Source organism: Bombus terrestris, chromosome 10, assembly GCF_910591885.1.
Source record: "Bombus terrestris chromosome 10, iyBomTerr1.2, whole genome shotgun sequence".
NCBI classification, from domain to species: domain Eukaryota; kingdom Metazoa; phylum Arthropoda; class Insecta; order Hymenoptera; family Apidae; genus Bombus; species Bombus terrestris.
This window is the reverse complement of record NC_063278.1, coordinates 3,934,556-3,955,874: the sequence shown is the minus strand read 5'-3', so window position 1 is coordinate 3,955,874 and position 21,319 is coordinate 3,934,556.

Here is a 21,319-nt window from a genome sequence, read left to right as displayed (position 1 = left end):
ATGTATATTTCTGTGATTGAAAATCACGGAGTGTATTGATAATAATTATTTATAAAATCAAAGTATATTCAGGATGATTTTATATTTGCAAATATCAAATGCCCAAAAAACAAATATTTGAGTAAACAACGAATATGAAAATAGCTTCGTTTAAGTATTCTGTAGTGGAGAAGTCGGATATCCTCCGATTTCATTATGAAAATTATGATTGAAATTATTATAAGTACTGTTAATGCTATTATTGATTTTTATTATAAATTTAATTTTATTTATTAATTTAATTTTATCTTATGTTTTACGGTAATGTGGAACAATTTTATTGTTTGAGTTCCATAGACAGTAAAATTTCGGTAAAATTTTAAATATGAAATATAAAAGTATGAAGTCTAATTTTGTCCGTTCAAAAATGTATCAAATTTTACGTGCAAGAAAACACTTCGCGATAGGCACAGTTTAGAATCAAAACAAGTTGAATGCTTCTTAGTTTCCAAAGATGTGTTTTGATGAAAAAATTGCCTGAGAATATTTTTATTAATATTTCATGTAGAGTTAATTATTATTATTTATTGATATAAATATTATTTGCATTATTTTGAAGCTCAATTTATTTTCTTAAATATAATAAGAAACAAGTGAATAAATATTAACTCTCTTCATTCAAATTTAGCATTTCAGTAATTCATTAAATTAATAGAATAAAATATAAAGTAGACTTTAATTAACGAATATTAGCCCGTTAGATACAAAACGTAATAGATAGGCTTATCATATTTTTAGCCTAGGATTTTCAGGTTTAACCCCTTCCATGTCCATTGCCAGGATCTCACTCACGTACTCAGGTGCTACTTGGGTGGGAGAAAAGCAGTGGGCACGATGACTATAGTTTATATGTTTAACATTGTCTCAGCGACTGACGTTGCGTTAGTGTATCGTGCACGACGTATTTTCTACATTGTGTGTGTGGTTAGGTCGTGGAACTACGTCGTTTTCTTATTATTCCAACCCGTATAATTCTGAAATATTAATGAGTTTCACAAGTGTTATTAATGCAATAGTAATATATAATAATATTAAATTACAATGATATTAAATATTATACCATTTAGTCTAAGAATATCCTAATTTTGCACATGATATAATACAAAATTATGGATATTTATACAATATGATCATGATTATTAATTAAAGTTAACATCGAAATATATTAAAAACATAATTAAAATTTCAATATACACGTATTTATATTACATTTTACGCAATGGTCGCTAGCCACCGTCAGTCGATTTCAGGAAAATGGTACGTAAAAGTTAGAGTATGAAAGTTGAGTGTCAAACTCGGGTGTCGGAGGCGTTCCGGGACGTCTCTCTAGTGTAGGTCCTTGCGCCCGGGTGGTATGTGAGAGAATCGTGGAGTGAGTGTGTCGGTGTGCCTGTTTTGCCATTTTTAAATATAGGGCTAGGTAAGATAGGTAGCTTACTTTCTGGTGTGAATGTTAATTATAAGTAGGTAGGGCCGGGCAGGTTGGCACAGTCTCTGGTTGGGTAGGCGCGTTTTCGCGTGTCCAACCTGTTTCAGGAAATTTAATTTGAAAAGTCGACGGTAAAGCTGGTACGAGCGGAGAAATTCGTCTCTGGCTTTATCCATCGATTTTTCGAATATCGTGCTCGCGATCGCGAGTGGGTCTCGAAGCGAACGTTTATTTATTGCTCGAGCATGCACATGCGAACGGGCAATGGTCACTATGATCCTTGCTCATCCATGTGCGCGGGGTATAGTATCCGCGATCTATATTTTTATTCCACCTTTGTAAGTTATTTTTTATTTTGCGATTAGAAAGACTCGAGCCTAGATCTAAATTTTAGCGGGCATTGCGCCCGAAGAAAGAAGAAGCTATAAGCCGAAGAGGCTCGGCAAACTGCCATTCAAGAGAGCAACTACTAATGGCTTTCCATCCTCTGGATCACCCAGAGCATGGAAAGGCATTCGTTACTATTTTGTCACTGTGCTCGCTTTTAGTAGTTGTAGTTGTAGTATTTTTTTTCTGGCCGATATATATGTCGGTCCTTAACCACATTGGGTAAATCGCGATTTTTGTATCAGTGTTTGCGAGAAATTAATTACGGTTTGAATTAGAGTTGCGGAAAAATTTCGCGGCTGTTATTAGTGTCACGACAGAATGATTATGGTTTGGATTAGAGTTGCGAAAGGATGATAATCGTGTTTGTTTTAGTGTTGCAAATTATGACAGCGCGATTTTCTTTAGTGATTTTGATTATGAATTGTTAGAATTTCTTGGAGATTAATATATATTAAAGTTTATCTCGTTTCCGGTCATTTAATATTAGATTTAAAAGTTTAAATTAACTTTATAATATTGTAATTTGTAGTATAACATTTTTATTAAATTAGTGTTAAGAATTAGTGTTACGGTCATCTATTTCAATTGTTTTAATTAATTTTCTAGTTAGAGTTGCGTTGATGAATGATTACGTTTTTTGAAGTAGTGTTGCGCTTATATTATGCCCAATTTTCTTCCACTGGACTATGGATGCATGCTCCTATTCCTGAATCACCTAATGCAGTTACACCGGTAGCCTACCATATGGCTGTACTGGACATTTCGTTATTAGTGTTGCGAATATTTAAATATGAGTGCATAGATTTGTATTTATAATTAAAATATTCTACTTTCGCTTTCGAGAGTTTTCTCATCTTTTTTTTTGCTTTTTTTATTTCTAATAGTTAATTAATTAGTGTTACAAGTATTGTACGAAGCACTCTTCGCGATTTATATTAAGAATGTTCTATTTCATATTTAAATTTAGTAAATTAGTGTTGCGAAAAAGGTAATCCACCCATGGTTTATTTTTCGGGATTATATGGATTGGATAATGATTTTCTTTTGATCTAAATTCCAGTTTATTTCAGAAACCCCTACAGAACCAAGGAAAAGAGGTAACACAAAGTATTTCAAGCAACATGGATAGTATGCAAGGTTTTGAAGGAATCATTTCATGCAATATTCTTCCCATTCTTTCTCTTTATTATATTCAAATGTTTATATGGGTAGGACTTATGGAAACCTTTAGATTTTTACTAAGTAAGGTAAAATAGATTTCCAATTAGGGTTTTTGGAATTAGTAAATGATGCTTTCAATGTTTTGTTTAAAACTGCTGCTTCCTAGGAATATTTAATACTGCTAAAAAGTATTGCTTTCTAGAAGCACTAATCTATTCCTGAAAGTACCTGAATAAGTACTTAAATACTTAAATAAGATATAAGTAATAGTGATTTAGAGTATGCAAAATTAAGGGTGGTATTTTAAATAAAGTATTATTAGGTAGATAAGTAGCATAATTTTTTATGAGACGAATTTCGCTCTTTCTTAATACATTCAAGTGTCAAATTTTACATTTTTATAACAGTGAACAAAATACTGTTCCACAGAGATAGTAGAGAGTGTTTATCGTTTTCGATCGAGTTGAATACTTTGCCTTGTATACTTCCCTTGCTGTTTGAAAATATAATTCCTATGTTGGTCGTACCAAGTTGCAGAGGGCGTTAAGAAACACTTGGGCTTTTTTCAATGTCGGTATTTCAGTATGTGAGATACGAAGCCCCATTATTTAGTCAATGACCAGTGCAACTACATATATCATAATTTACCGATAGTCGATCTTCCCTGATCGACAGATAACGCGTTAAAAAAATCCATTCACGGCAAACGCGTAATTTATCGAAACATCGATGTTTCATCGGCAAAGGATGGTAAAAAAGTTCTTCCCTCGGAGAACAACGACGATATTAATCGCCTGTCGCCGGCAATAGAAGTACTCGGCTCTGAAATATCCATTGAATGTTGTTGATCGATGTACAATAAATCAAAACTCTCCGACAAGTCGCGCCTCCATCGGTCGCGTTTCCAACCACCGTTCGTTCCATTCACTGACGCTGACGTCACCAAAAAGCCACGGAGGTCCCGGTAAACGTGTGCACAGGCGACCGTTAGCCGGTAGCATCCGCAAAACTCGATCCTCCGGCAGAATCTGGCATCTGGTTGCGTCACGCGCCGATACAAGCGAACGGGCGCACGGACGTTCGTCTCGAAGTCTGGCAGTCCTTGACGCAGGCCTCGATCCCGGCGAAAGATGAGCAAACTCGAGATCCGTGAGAGATTTGCCGTACTTCCTCGAAGGAACGACTCCTCCGACCAGTTTGCTCGCACGAACGGTATTGCGCTTACTACGGAATCTTCTTCGATCGATCTCTGCGCCTAACCTTTTTTTTTTCTTCCAATCCAGCCGATATAAGGCTACGAACACGTGAATTTTCTCGCTGTCAAGGAAGCCTGTATGGAGGTCATCTTTGATCGATCGTATTTCCGTGTAGTTCGACGGGGCCTATCTTTGAACCCGTCAAACCATTGCACATACTCTTTTCTTCGTTTTCGCGTGAGATAGGGTTTTGACTGGCGCTGTCTGAATATACAGTATACGGACACTGCGTTGAGTAGGTTAGTAATTTTTGAGTCTGTCGAGGGAACGAGAATTGAATAGATGCTGATGCGAATGTTCTTCTTTTGTGCATAATAGTTCAGTTATTTATTTATTTTATTTTGTTTATGGGTAGATAACTCTGCACTATATATAAGGATGTGTATAAGTAATTTCAAGAATACGATACTGAAAATTAATAATACGTTAATGCATCAATTATTCTAGAAAAGGGAAGGGCTAAGTTTTAAGAATCTTTTACTTCCAGAATTACTAATATTTCTGTATTTAGGGTAACGAAACTACATAGTTAGCTGTTGGTAAACAATTCTCAATCGCTAATTTCTTACGACATATAACGTAACTTGATTTGAAGTATGTCTAGCAAACAGTAAGCTTAAAGAAGCTGTTTCAATATCATAAGATTAGTCGCGCAATTAAATTCGTCAGCTAACTGGTGAACGCTTAATCGCGATTATCTTATCGGCAATTACATCGGCGTTACTTCGATATGGTGTGCAGTATTGTCGCGGGAACATTGTCCATTTATTGCTGGCGGTAAATCGCATTAATAAAAGTCCTGTATAAACGCTCGTTCTCGTTGATTCAATACGTTCCGTTGTGTTATCCTTTTTGCGTTTGAATTACAAATTCCCTCGTGTAGAACAGCGCGCCATATGCGGCAATGGTGCCGCAACGCGCGTGCGCGATAACGATTCTATCTTCGTCGTCCTTGCGCAGAATCGTACGATTCCCGCGCAAAGACACGTGACACCATTCCACGCGTTTTTCGTAGCGCTGATGTCAAAGTAGGTTATCGATCCCTTCGAACGAGGATCTATAGATCAGCGAGATACAGTAGATCGTGAAGGTATTTGAATATTGGTAAGAACTTTTTATAGATACGAAGACTATAGGAAGAAAATGCTATAAGTCATATTTTCTATTTTTCAGAAACAGGCAGTTTTTAAATTTAGTATTTTTATTAAATTTAATGTTCTGTCATCTTCTTAAGAATTTCCAAAGTACTACTCATCAAAATATTGAAATATTGAAGATATTAGAATATTGTTTAGTAATTAAAATCTGTAATCTGTTACTTGTATTTAAAAGATTTGCATCTTTGAACTTCGCAGGTTCTTTTTATTTTTCAATTGTCGTACTAAAATTGTACCGTTTTGTTGCAACTATCCTGTAACATTTAATATCAGATTGCTTTCAAATTTCACCAATATAATCATGACAATCGTATTTCATTGCAGTATTAATGAAATGTCAACATGTTTTATATGGTTAAACATAACAATTTTCTATGATAACTATTCAAGTACTTTTGTGAGTCACTGTACGATCTTTGCAAATGTCTCTTTACGTTTATGAGTAATTTCGCGCGATCCGCGATGCTGATAATAACAAACACGATTTGAAAAAGCATCCGCTCGAACGATCGGCAGATAAAATTCTAACAGAGTCTCGGCGTTGATCGGGCAACCTTGACAATCTCGGTAAACGTGGAAACATTGTTAAGGTTTCCCTCGATACTTTCACTTTCCTTCCTCCTTTTTCGCGGCAAGTGCACAAGCCCGTTGCAAAGATCGCCGCGAACACGTGGTTTTACGCTTTGACGCTTAACGGTAAATCTCGATGGGTTTCTCGTTTCTTCGCTCGAAATCCTTTTCGAACGAACGTTGACCGCGTTGCTGACCCCATTTTTTCCCCTTTTCCTTTATTTTATTTCCGTTTGTTATTCGCCGTTTCAGATTGAACGCGCAGCGTTGTTCTCGTATGGTTGAACCATTAATCCTTTAAGTGTTATAGCCGCGCTCGTATGTGTCCGGTGAATGCTATCTACATATACACATAGACTATGGTGTGCGTTATTGTTGGAAAGTGTGGGAACTTTGACGATTGAGTGGAAAAAAATGCGAGTGGATGTTTGAGCTCTTATATTGGAAATATTAGATTATATTGAAATTATTAGAATATGTTGAAAAAGTTGGATGATTTTTAATTGTTATCCTTATTTATGTGTTTTTCCGATTCGATGTATAAATTATAAATGTTAGGGCAAATTAATTATTTGCCGAGGACACGGAGTATTATGACTCCCTGTGGTATAATTAACATCGTGAATAGAAAGTGAATATATTCACATGGCAATTGTACGACAGGTTGAGGAGATTTATCTGTAACAAAAATATCAAGTAAATAATCGTATGTTCATTGAGAAGTAGTTGTGTTCCTATGGAGTTGTTTCGCTTTTACGCGGGTTTCCTTCAATTCTTTGGCGAGCCTCGAAATTCTAGCGTGCCGGGGTATCGTATTCATAAGGCACGTATATTAATGGACGCACGGTGCTACACCGGTGCACGTGCAACACATAAACCACTTCCTTGACAAGACCCAGTTTCGATGTCTCTCGCGTATGTCGGTGCTTAATTATGCCAAGGGAGCACTTACACGGGTGCAGCTCGCTGGTAGAAAAAGAACGTACTTCCTTTTTGGCTTGTTTATCGATCGTTGATTATTTATGCGCCAAATTTTTTGCGACGGTCAGGTATCTTTTTATTCCTTCCTTTTCCTCTTTCTTTTACAAACAGGATAGCATTTCATGCATTACGAAAATGTTAAAGGGTGACTGGAGTTTCACATTGTAATTATAATAAATTTAGGTTGTTTCAATAAATTTGAAAGTTCCCCATATATATCTGGGTAGTTAATATATGTGTTTGTGTTGTTCATTGGTTACGTGGAAAGATAATTGGCGTAAAGAAATTTCACGAAGGAACTTCCATATTGACAGTTATAGCGCATCAAGTTAATAACATTAATATCAATTATGTAAGAACATTATTGAGTAAGAAAATTCTGTTATTTTACCAAGTTATGCCAATAGCAAATCTTTATTGCTTCTCTTCCGGCATTCCCAGAGGGTTTATAAGCTTTTACCAAGTTATGCTATTACATTAATATACAATGGCAAGAGATAGTAACGTTGATTAATTATTTATGATTAGACTGTGGATTTTTACGTAAATTCGTACTTTTGGAAACAGGTATAATTGAAAAAGTAAAAATTGTTTTACCCTTCAAGTATTACAGAAAGCTCCACTGTACCTTTGCCTTTTTAATTTTGTTCTTTCAAATTTTTCTAAAAATGCATAAAAATCCACAGTCTGTTTGTGATGTAGGAAGTGTACAGAGGAAATAATATATAAAATACTTGTGATTTGGTAAATAGCTGTACTACAAATACGTTTACATTAGTGCTTCGGCTCCAAGTGGACTCGCTTTTCACAAAGGCGGCGCTTAAAGTCCCACGTGAATGTCCAATAAAAGGCGATAAAAGCCCAAAAACCACGGCAATAAATCACCGGGCAGGACCGTTTTCTCGCAACCTGCAATTTAAGCTCGCTCTTTAAACTGTTCATTACTCGTCCCATTCAGTTGATTTCAATATCCCTCTGCGGCCCTGTCGGCCCTGTCTGTTCGACGTACTTATAATACGCGTACTTCACGACCAAGTGTTTACGATTTTTATTAACGCCCGCGAAAATTCCGGACAACACGTCGAAGATTCTACCAACAGAGAAATTTGCCTTCTCACGCATATTCATTTTTTACTCGTGGTTATTATGACGATAGTATCGAAGAAGATTCTTAGAATTCTCTACTGGAACCAATCTTTTCAGTCACGTTGCGTATATCGTACGTGTCTAACGTTATTTAACTATGAGATCAAGACCAATGTGTATTTATAAATTCAACTTTAATACACAAATTTATGTTTATTTCATATTTATATAAAATTAGAAAAGTCTGTCACTATCGTGAAGAGCTAGAGATCTTTCAATTTAAAATCTCAGTTTCACGTGCGACAAATTTTAATCGCGACATTCCTTTGTCAGGAAGGTGTTTCAAAGAAGATTCAGCCTCTTCCGCCACGTCGTTCTTCATTGTTCATTCGGTTGGTTGGTCGAGCGGTAACTCGATTCGAAAACCTGTCGACGGGCCTGTTTTTACGGTAGCGGAGATATTATACGGGCGTCGGTCACTTTCTTTCCATCGGTCCCAGGACACGCGTTTTTTCGCACACACTCTCGTTCCACATCCTTTGTTCGCCGCTAATTATACACCATCCGGTCGCGGTAGCGAAACTACGGTGGCTCATGAAAATACTCGAACACTTATAGAAACCTTTTATGAATACATTATGTATCATTCCTCGGAACTGTTTTAGTTTCAGCTACTAAATATTTAATGAATTATTCATTGAAACCTGTGTGCACGAGACTCTGTATTTCTAACGCAGCTGTTTTAGTATCGATACTTTAATAAAACCAGAAACTAGTTGAGAGATTATTCAAGAAGAAAAATTTATTCAAATATGAAATAAATAAAAAATTTGGTACCTAAATCACGAAATAATTTGACAAAAAATCATTTGCTTATCCAGACAGCTGAGTGAAAAATTATTTTAAGATGACACCTATACAAATAGACGATACGCTATTTACTATACATAATTTAATCATTCTTCAAATATTTTATTTAAGCAACCTTAAGACGAACCAGAGATAAACGTTTCTTAGGTAACAGGACAAAGATTGAAACGAAAGCAAGGATATTGATATCGAAAGATATTTCGATTGACAAGGAACGCAGAAATGTCTCGTAGAAACGTAGGCGCGAGCGTTGCAACGATAAGTAAATGCACGCCTTTAACAGCTGTTTCGCTAATGGTAGCCGGTGAACGAGCCGGTTGAAAATATAAATCCGCTCGTTTTTCTAATTACACCTTGGTTCACGAACGCTCTCGCGCTTGTTCTGCGATCCGATGAGCCCGATAAAGTGTTCAGCGAGCGCCGCGGGATCTCCATTCGCTTTGTTCCTGTCCCGACGCGCCAGCAAACACATATTTACTCTCAGTCGTCATCCGCTGATTTCATAAACTTCCACCTCTTGTGCCGACGCGTTCTCACCTGTTCTTGGTCGGATATGAATATCGAATTAGCACGATCAATAATTTTTCTTATTGGATTGTCACAGTTCAAAGTACTTGGGCATTTTTTTTCACTTAATAAAAAGCCACGTAGGTGTCATCAGCACTCGACGCGTTAAGAAACAAAATTTCGGTCACGTTAAGTGGTCATGCAACTTCGGCCCCGTAGTCAACGCGTCGATTAAAAAATTGCGAATAAATAGAACTACGATGAGATTATTTCTTTCTTAATCAATATACAACGAAGAAACTGGCGTTTATAATTCTCCAAGCAGGAGATTCAGTACGAATATTAATAAAAGAGAGATCGTTGTACATCGTAGCATGTATCGATTTTGATCATTAATTTCTCTTAATTTATACGTACTAGCAACATTTATCTACATGTCAATACAAATTGACCAGAGCATCCACATATTCATAAACAACAGCATAACTCAAACTCTCACAATCGTTCGTAGACTCGACAATATCAATTAAGGCTTTAACTTGACATTTTTACTTAACAGATTAGATAAACGGATATAAAATCAAACATTTTTCATCTCCTCTCTGGAGTCGCATTCTGATTTGCATTCGGAACAGAGAAACCGTGATACGCTGCGACAAGCTGTTGGCTTGCTGGCCGTTTATCGGACTGGCCACGCGAGACCGCATGTTCCAGCTATCTATATGTGTACTGTTGCACTGGTGCACCCGTGTAATTACGTTTACAGCGGCGTTCCCGTGTATACGTACGTACGTACGTGGCGGTTGTAAATTTTTAACGTTTCATAATTATACGCCTGTAGCCGAGCACACCAGCCCGATCTAATGTTACATTTAGCATGGCAGCCTTCCTCTCGCGAGCGCGCCAAGCATGGACAAGCCTGCACGTCCGTGGAAAACCTTGATCCGATATCGCAACGATTTTATATTAGGCGCGAGCGGATTTTATCTGCTTCGAATTAGTTTGATAATTGGATTGCAGATTGTTACGCGTTTATTGGAAATCCGAAGATACAAAAATCGAATATTTCGATTTTAAACTCTCACGATGATTGGATTATACATTTGTGGTTCTTCGAGTTTTAATCGGGTCTTTATTGGCATGTTACGCTGCCTTTTTTCTTTATTAAGTTAAAAAAAAAAAAAAAATTCCTCACGATGAGTTATATGATCTGACATTAGTCGTTACGTAAGATTCTTACATGATAAATTTACTATTTCTAGAGATACGTGAGAAATTAAACGCAAATTGTAGGAACGGTATTATATATGAGAACGTCTTGAAATATCTACTTTTAATATATATATGCGAATATATTATAAATAGTTAAGTGGAATTAGAGCAGTATGATGAAAGAAAATAAGTAAGTATGCGATCATGTTTCTGCCTGAATAAAGGTAAACAATAGTATTAGCAAAAACATTCGCGTGGATCAATTGGTTCGATAGTTCCTGGCGATAAAAACACGTTCTGATTGAATCCATTTAAGAGCAGTTAAAACGTATAAAAGCGTATAAGAATTTCAGGAAAGAAGTTGGCATGGTTTAATATTACGCTTCCCCGTTTATTTGTTTGTCTTTTATCGAGAAAGTTGGATTCCTGAGTTGATGGTAATCTGTAGAAGTCTAGCAAGACGGATGAGGAACGATGAAGGAACTGAGTAGCTCTATTGTTGAAATCTTTTTGGTCTACATTTTGACTTGAATTTATTCATGTTCATATCGTGAAACGAAATTAATTTATGACATTCCTTATCACTGGCTTTCATAAATCACTTAATTTTTGTCGAATAAGTGCTATTTAATAGCGTCTTTAGTGTACAGTAATGGTGTTTGAGTAATTAACTCGTACTAACCATTCTCCCTCGTATTTCACTTTATCATCCTTGCTCCGTCTAAAAAGGAGAAGAAAATAAAATCAGACTAAAAAGGACACAGATTAAGATCAAAGATTAAAAGAAAGGGTGATTTAACACAGCGGCGTATGGTCGCTGTTTGTAATAATAATAATTCGAGAAACGAGATGAAGGTTCGCGTGATTATTCGTGCGAGGTACCTGCAGAGATACGTAACGAAGAGAACTTCCGAGATGCAACAGTTCTACTTACAATTAGGCACACACCAGTTGAGAAGTGATTGTTTCCGTGTTGAACTTCGCAGTGATCTCCTTGATTCATTGGACCACCGTTATTCCGGATATTATCTTACTAATAAAGAAGCGCGCAGCCAGTAATTACAATCGCAAGAAGTCGAAGAAAGAGATAGATGAGGAGAGACGAACAATGGTAAAAACCGAAAGACCTTGGTCGTTCGACGGTAGACGTTTATTTAAATGAAAACGCTTTTACAAAGGACTCTTATAATTAGAGCGCGGAAAATGCAAAAATGTTTAAAAATATATAAAATATTCAGCTGTCAGATGAGACAATGACGGTGCATTATAAAGCTATGTAAGTAAATAAATAATAGTGTCTACGAGGAAAATGGAATTTAATTCCATCTAATCCAGGATGACGATTTTACTACGTAACCCGTGATTAGTTTAACGGTAATCCATCACAATGCCTGGAGAACAAGTTATTATAGCGTAGATGGCGATTGGATCACGTGTACGCAGGATAGTTGACAATTAGAAGAATATTTTTTCCCTTCTACGTGTACTATATGTTAATCAAGTACGGTCCAGCGTGATTTATTCGTTACGTGTCGTATAATTATTGAAGGTACTATAAACAAACTTATCGAGAGAGAGGAAGAGAGGGCCGTAAACTAGACGATCGTGAAGATGAGTATCTTGTGGACGTCGAACGTGTCGAAGTTTCTTGGAAATTAGTCAAGATTTTCTTCGAAGATCGATGGAAAAAAGAAAAGAAAAAGGAGAAAGAGAAGATATGGACTTGTCGTTGAAATCTGTTTAGAGTCATCGATTTCTATCGAATGTTTCGTACGGACACGAGATACTACGTGTACATAGAGTTTCACGAGTTATGGGCTAATTCAGAGAGAAACAGACGATGAGGATGAGAGAAATAAGTGATTGCATAAAATGGAATGTCTCTTATTCGTGTGTTCTACTTGAATAGAGGGTTTTGAATTTTAGGGTTACTAAACATCGAAAGAATTTTTGGATTCTAAATTTCGTAATTTTCGGCTGTGATTTGAAGTTTGGAATAATAAAATTTATACAATCGTATGACTACTATTTTGACTAAATAAATCGAAATTATTTTGGAGAAACTACATATAGTTCAGACTTTATTCTACAGAGCGACGTTTCCTATGCTCGAGCCAAACGTAAAAACACTGTGACGATTATCTGAAAACGTAACGACGAGTAAATAACATAGTTGCAACTTGGAAATCAACCTTGCTTTTCGTATCACTATAGCGTATCTGGAAGATGGGTTGCGCGTTATAACTCAGCCGTCAAACGAATGATATCCGTTCTTCCATCATGTCGGATCAGCCGCGAAACGCCTCTTACCTGTAATTTGACTTGCAACTTTTCTTTATTTTCCTTCCTTTCTTTTTGACCGTCTGGAATTTGCATTGTCTGTATGAAAGTGCGAGAAAGTACCGGCTATGATTTCAAATCTTTTTTTCAAATTGAAGATCATAGGTTGGTACGTAATAGGAAATGATTTTGCAATGAATTGTCTGTAACACGAGATTTATAGCGAATGTTTGATAGAGAGAGCGAGATACTGTAGAAAATTTGATACTTTGGGTTCGCGTGCAAGATGTTGCGAAGTATACTGATTATTTAACGGGAACTATTTATGGAATTTAGAGAAAAGTTTTGGGTAATAGAAGTGAATAGCGTCTTTATATTGACAAATTATTATTATTATTATTATTATTATTATTATTATTATTGTTATTATTATTGTCATTGTCATTGTCATTGTTATTGTTATTGTTATTGTTATTGTTATTGTTATTGTTATTGTTATTGTTATTGTTATTGTTATTGTTATTGTTATTGTTATTGTTATTGTTATTGTTATTGTTATTGTTATTGTTATTGTTATTGTTATTGTTATTGTTATTGTTATTGTTATTGTTATTGTTATTGTTATTGTTATTGTTATTGTTATTGTTATTGTTATTGTTATTGTTATTGTTATTGTTATTGTTATTGTTATTGTTATTGTTATTGTTATTGTTATTGTTATTGTTATTGTTATTGTTATTGTTATTGTTATAACTGTCTAGAGGCTCTAAAAATTTATATAATAGATCCTAAAGATTTTCATGGAAAATTACGTTAGATTGCAGTGTATATGACTTCTGAAGGATACAGTAAACATAATTTATGCCGCAACGTTAACATTTACATAAAACCTGAGAATATATAAGACGCATGGAAATTGTTTGATTTTATTAAAACACATCAGGATCAAGGAACGATGAATTTAATATGTAAATTACATTTTTTTAAATTACACGGTCACATATATAAATTTATCTTCTTCTTATCAGCATCATAATGTCATGTTTTCAATAAAAGAAATATCTTTCTTATTGCTCGAGTACTTTCTGCATCTAGCTTATAATTTAATTTCGAAACTCCTGCCAACGATCAAATATTTATTCTTCTTTCATAATTGTGGCTGTTCGTAGAAATTCGTGGAAGTTACGTGGACGGCCGATAGGAAAAAGAACGAAAAATTGGTCTGTTATGGTTTCGAGAACTGCGACAAAGTCCTTTTGACGCGCATGGCTGATTCCTGGGCCGAGTCGTAATTGTTTTTTTCATACGTACCTGTCGGTCTACCTGGCAAACGTCTGGTATTTTCAGTCGGTGTAGTTGAAAAGTATCCCATAGACAGTTCTTTAGTTCGATCGAATCGAAACTTCCACGTCGTTAGAATGATACGACAAACTATTTCGATGGGGGATTATTTTGTTTGAAACAAGAAAGTATAATAGACAACAGAGTAAGAGATATTCGAATACTTGGTGGTAAAAAAGGAATGAATAAACTAGGACGATTAATGTTGCTGCTAGTTTAAAGGGATCTGTGAGCCTTAACTTTCTCTTTCTTCTTTCTCGTAATTTTGTTGATTCAAGTATAACATTTGTCTGTTACAACTATATATATATATATATATGGTAGTAAGCATCTCATCTTTTCCTTACTATGTATATCCATAGAATGTAAACAAAATTTGACTATAACCTATATATAATGTTTCATCGTATCATTAAATAATATTAAATACATGTTTGAATTTGAGACAAAATCCTATATGTTATAAAAGGTCTTATGATCGTCTGTCTTTCGATAATTTATTCGCTTCATAAAACCAGTTTCGATATCGACTTATCGCTGACAGACCATCTCCCATGATAATGTAATAACACCTGAACGTCTATGATAATCCAGTGTAACATCATTTTTCACTAGTGATCACCCATGGTGTCTTTTGCGGAAATTCATTCGATAATCTAGGCACGCATTCTCCGATCTGTTCCAGCTTGATCGTTCACTCGCGATTAATTGCTCGTTGCTAGTCTACCGGTTACCTATTATTACTTGAACCATCAGCTTCGTTCGTGATACCGTTAGAGGAACGTCTTCGTCCATTTCAAAAATTTCACGCGTCCATCAACACCATCGATCTATAAAAATGTATAAAAAAATCTATAAACGTATAAAATTTTCGTGAAAAACGATGAATTGGCTATTTTGACTACTCTTGATAGTTTCGGCGTTAAAGCGAGCAACTCCAAATTAAATAATCTTACTGAAATCTATAAAATTTATTAAATTAGAGAATTATAAATTGATCATTTTGATATTAAGATAAAGATGCTTAAATTAAGTAAGGTAACTTAACTTTAAACTGTTATGATCGACGATATCACTTGAAAGATAAAAATTAAAAATTTAATTCCTCGAATTCAGCAAACCTTTCTCAAGCCACACCATCTCACGGTTCCGGTTCCCTCACTCAGGCGTGTTTTGGTCACGGTACGTTCGATCCAAGAAAAACGAACATAACGACGCTGTGTTTTTATTCGATCCACCGTGTGTGTCGAGGATCTAATTGAAACCGGCTTGGTATGACCACCGAGGCAGGAAGCGATCGTCCAAAAGCGAAATGAAATTAGGGGGTCCGGCAAAAAGTCGACTGTTATTTCTCAATTAAAGTCGCCAAGGTATCTCGATGGAATAACGTCGTGTACGAGTGCTGTTCTTCGCGTTTATCTTTTAGAATTATTATCTGTTATCGAGCGTATAATCCACGACCGGATTTTCAACTCGCAGGTCATTACACCTAAAAGGGTCGTAACTGTTTTTCGAGGGGTCATCGCGGTTATTTTTCAGGATTATATAACATTTTTGACCATTATTCTTAATTCTACGGGAATAAGATATAGCAGATTATCGGATTATTTCAAGGCGATATGGCTATGAAAAAGGTTGGGAAACACTGATCGACGCCGATCGAAGAAACGCGCGCTTATCGTAAATTCTGCACCAACCTATAATGGCCGGTGATTTGTTGTCTATTTTACAATTATGTTAGAATTTATACCTGTCTGGTTCCGTATACGTAGGTTTCGTTCCATGCGAGTCAGTTTCATCGTAAAACACGAGCGTGTTTATGTGTCGCGCGATTTCGCATGTTGCCACTGCGTTAAGTTTATGCGATCCAGTGGTTCGAGACCGTTTGATTGTGCAGGCTATTAGGTTCGATATTATACGTAGATACGTGTTTTCGGTTCTATTTGATGGCATTGCGAATGACTAAGCTTTGTCTCGAGTGAAAATGTTCAAGGTCCGGTGGTTGAGACTGACGCGCGGAATTTTGTCTGGAATGCTTGAGAATTCTGATTGTCTGGCTGATAGTAGGTTTAAGTAGGTCAAATTCAAGATGATTAGTGATCGTGATAGTGATTAGATGATTTGTTAGTGATTTAAATGTAATGTAAATTAGCTTTGATGTCTGATGTAATCTTTTCCTGAAAAATGCTTATATAAATATATACATAGATATTTTGAACTTGAAATCGACAAACAAACATAATAAATTTGTGTTGTAAAAACTTGTATTATTATTACGAAGGGATTATACTTTTATCTATTTTTAATCTCACTAGTTTGTTCTTCGGAGCGTTTATTATGTAATAAACTGTGGAGTTTTAATTCAGGTAAACGTTTTACGGTTCAAATTACTTTTCGTTTATTTGTGCTTTTTAATGAAGTGTATGTACATTACACGAGTCTAAATACGCAACTGCGAATTATCCTTTAGTTTTTGCGCGTCTCAAGGATCGAGTACACCCGAATGATTTATTGAAACGGGATACGTTATTACACATTAACCATCGTAACTTAAGTCAGCTGTCGTCGCTTCAATTTGTGGTTGTTCTTAATGGGCATTCGATATAATACAAGATATCCGAAATAGTAATTTTATTGTAATATACACATGCATTAAACGAAGCCAGCATTAAGCTACGTCCTGTTTGTTATAGGTAAAAGATCGTAAAATCAATACTAAATTTCACGAAGGATTTAATCGAAACTATAAATCTAAATTGTTTTCAACAATTGCGAAACTTATCGGCATACGATTACATATCGTTATATACCATAAAAAATTCAATCTTATTATTTATGAGATTCTTATTATATCTAACATAGAATATACGGTCTTTTCGCGACCTATAATTCCGAACGAGACGATAATCATAAAGTTTTTAACAAGTCTCTAATGATCCTTCGAGTTTATCTCGTTTCTATAAATGTCGAATAATACTTATAAACGAAGGGTATACAGACATATAGCGTTTAAGCTCCCAATCACGGTTTTCAGTATCCAACATCGTAGAAACGAGCGACACAGGGCCCGGACACGAATTATTGCGAAACAAGGCGCGACTCTACTTCTTACATTCCACCCTCTCCGTGGAACAGATTGACAGACCGGTGACCCAGCTATTACGCTACCAACAGATTATTCCGTATTTTTCTCTCTCGCTTCTCAATTAAGTCCGCCGCCGCTCTTGTCCACCGTTCCGATCGAAACCCGCCTTTCCATATAGCGCACGACGCACACGCCCATCGTTCGCGAGAGTATTTCTCTCTCGTTTCGTTCTCATTTATTACCATTATCGTTATTACGGCCATAATCTCTGTCCAGTCAACGACATATCGTCATAGGGACAGTTCCCCGCAGACGCTGTGTCAGTAGATAATGGTCTGTGACTTCTCGTGCTCCTTATAATGCAAATTGCACAAATTCTCTATGTCTGTGCCTCGCTAAAACATTTTCCATCTATATCCACCATCTTTCTCTAACCTTTCTGTCTAACAGATATTCCATCTCTATTAACTTGCCTTTTCTTTCTCCCGAGACCTTTTGTCTCTCTTTTACATTCTGCCCGATTTCTTACCTCTTTTTCCGTCTGATTCCGTGACCACGTATGATCGAGCCCGTGAAACGAAAGAAACTGCCCGATCGTAATGGAAAAAAACGCACGTCATGCAATGGTCGATCTCGTATCTGTCAGCAGATAACATCGAATTCCTATGGCGGGCTCACCCACTCTCCCGTGCTAAGACCGACCAACCTACGAACTACAAATAAACGCCGCCGTTAACGTTTACCCATAAATCAATTTAATCGTGCGTACAGGAACGATAGCCATCGGTCGAGCTAATGTAATCGTCCGAAGCGGAGCTGTCGTTGCGCGTGCGCGGTTGCCTTTGCGCATGCGCACCTGCACTTTTATTGCTTGGCGCGAGAGTAGCATCCGCGCGTACGCGCTGAAAAATGTAATCGAGATCGACGTTTTTGCGCATTAACCCACGGAAGGCTAAGATTGGATCAACTCCGACTCGCGCAGATGACCCGTTTATTATATTTTAACTAATTCGAAGACATGGTCGAGTTAAATTCATTTTAGTTTGGTTTATAAATTTGGTTTCTTATGGAAATTGAGTTATCACACAAAGGTAACGCACGTTACTTCTCGTTTGATTCTTTGTTTTATCCGTGTTTCTGATTCTTTCTAGATTAGGTGGATATGTGGATGTAAGATTATGAGAAAAAATGATTAATAAGCAACGCGAGTTGGCGCTTTATAATGTCGAAATCGGGAAGATACATATACGTTTCGTACGAGTCGTTGGTTTCATAATGTACTTAGCGAGGTAGAAACGGAGAAGCTGAACAGTTTTTGCCACCGCGAATATTACTCTTCGTGCAATTTACAAAGAAATACACGCTGATGAATCATTCACAGCGGTGTACACTAATTTTATACTGGAACTTAATAATACTCCAGTGTACTTATCGATGATCTTTTTGTTTTTAATATATTTAAATCAATATTTAAAATATAATCAACGAAATAAAATAATAAATTTCGCGCAGTGTAATGATATACGTAGAGACTGTGAATAATTCTTAACAAAACCGTAATTTGCATATATGATTATATAGGCTGTTAAAAACATAACGATGCAAGACCTTTATGGTTGATGTTACAAAATTACATTTTATGTCGAAAGTATTTATTTTAGAAGCAATGCCAATTATATATTTCTTCTTCTTCCTGCCTAATATCAGGAATTCTCATAGTCGTAAATCTGTTTTTATATACAACGTTTTAATCGTAAAATTCTGTGATAATTTCGAATACTTCCAAGTTTCTATGAACATAATTCACCCAGGAAAGTACAATAAGACCGCGATTACGTTGCAACGTATCGGGTATTAGTTTCCCATTAATTTTTTGCTGGCAGCGGCTCGGGACCATGATGCAAGTTGCAGAATATGACATATTACACAGCAACGCGGTAATTCATTTCGTTTTAAAAACGTCGTGGAATTATTAACAGCCGACTAATCAATCGTGTTTTGCGATTACGCAATCTTCGTACGTATTTCACCATCTGTTGCAATGACAATGGGAAATCTTTGACAATTAAGAACGGATCTGGTTCGTATTCTCCGTTACTTGTGCGACGTATGAATCCATAATGCGGCGATAACAGGCGACACCTCGTACCAGACCATAAATAATCACGACGATAAATCCGCAAAGCATTTTGCTGAATTGTCACATCGATGAAAAATGTCGACTTTTACGCTGCCCTTATCGCGTATCGTGTTTTTCTTTAGCCGGGTGTTCCATGTTTAATCGAGCTACGAAAGCCTTGTTACGTATCGCTCAACGTTATCCATTTCACATCGTTGTCGTACCTATGGCGATAATTATTGGCAAGAGTCACCGGGTAAAGCAGAAAATGGAAATGACGAAAGATTTTTAAGAATCCGCTTCCCGTGAAACAACGATGGAATTCGATCAGCAAAACGACGGCTTTAATCGATTATAAATTTTTTTTTCTTAGAAGTACCTTGTCGAATATGTTATGTATTTCCTCGTTTCTCGTTTTTTTTACTTTTCCTCCTTTTTTTCCTTTTTTTGTCGATGATCGATATTGCATTAACTACAAGGTTGCTAGCAGTATCGTGTAAAAATACAAGTGTAATTACTAGAGTGTGGGTGTTCGTGTAATTCTGGGAGATTTAAATGTGTCGGGGAAATGAAAGAACATTTAAAGCTGGTACTCGTGTGTTACGAGTTTCATTAATTTTTACGCGTAGTAGACATTTTTCTATCAAGCTGGTATCATTTATTCTAAGATATACTGTATATTATTGCATCATATCTGTTTATTGTTCTTGCTCGACAAATATAGGCACCCATTTATAGTTTGTATAAAATTACGATTTGTATTCAATACGAATTCCACATGACCTAGAAAAATTGTTGAAAAGTGGGGAATAAATGAAAAATAACAGGTTGGTTACGTCACTGCGATGAAGTAAATCGAAATTGTAACCGAAGTCTGTATAGTAACGACTAGTTAATGAGGATAACGTCGGCCATTAAAGAAGAGATAAAGGAAGTACCATGAAATCCGTCCTGTTGTCACGTTGAAAGAAATTGGGTCTCCTTTCGTTAACCTTGCACATAAGTTCTGGACCGAAGCGTTGGGAAGAAATCTCCGCTTTCGATACGAGCTCCCTTGTCGGCCAATTATTTTTGCCGCCTTCACGTTGACAGCATGATAAACGTTTTTAACTTTCGTAACTTCGATGTTTGTGATACAAAAGGAAGGGGATGATTTTAACGCAACTACGAAAAGCACACAGAGCTGTAGAAACTTTCGTAAAATTTATTAAGAGCTTAATTTTTATGAGTTAAGAAACTCGCTGTTGACAATAAAATTGTTCATGCTGTGAAAATTGCCAGTTTTCGTTCTGCCATTTACGAAACTTATTTTCTTCTTTAATGGAATAAAAATCTTCCAATAGTCCGGTATGCTTGGGATTTCGATCAATGCTTGCGTATCAAACAATGGTTGACGAGGTTAAAATTTGAGAAATAATATCGAATATTGCAACTTCTTAAACAGAGATTCAACTTCTTCTCGACGGCATTCGTTCACCGTGTTTCATTCACCCCAACGAATAACTGGACACGATTGCTTTCTATCAGAAAATACCGATAATTAGACGCGTTGTTCGTAACCGCGTTCAATGATCCACCATGTAAAAAGCAAACGGTGAGTCTGCAGGCAGGCGTTCTCTTTTAAACGGCCATTCATCATCATCTCCGGACAAGTGCAAAGAGAAAAGAAGAAACGACGAAATCTTCGATCTCGAGTGTCGAGCACGCACGTTACAATGTAATAATTCGGTAAACACGGGAAGCGTGCAGAGTCGCTGTTAATTGCGCATGCCCGGTTGCCACGGCACGGCGCATACGCGCTACTGAAATGTCGCGTTACACGTTTTAAACATTTCG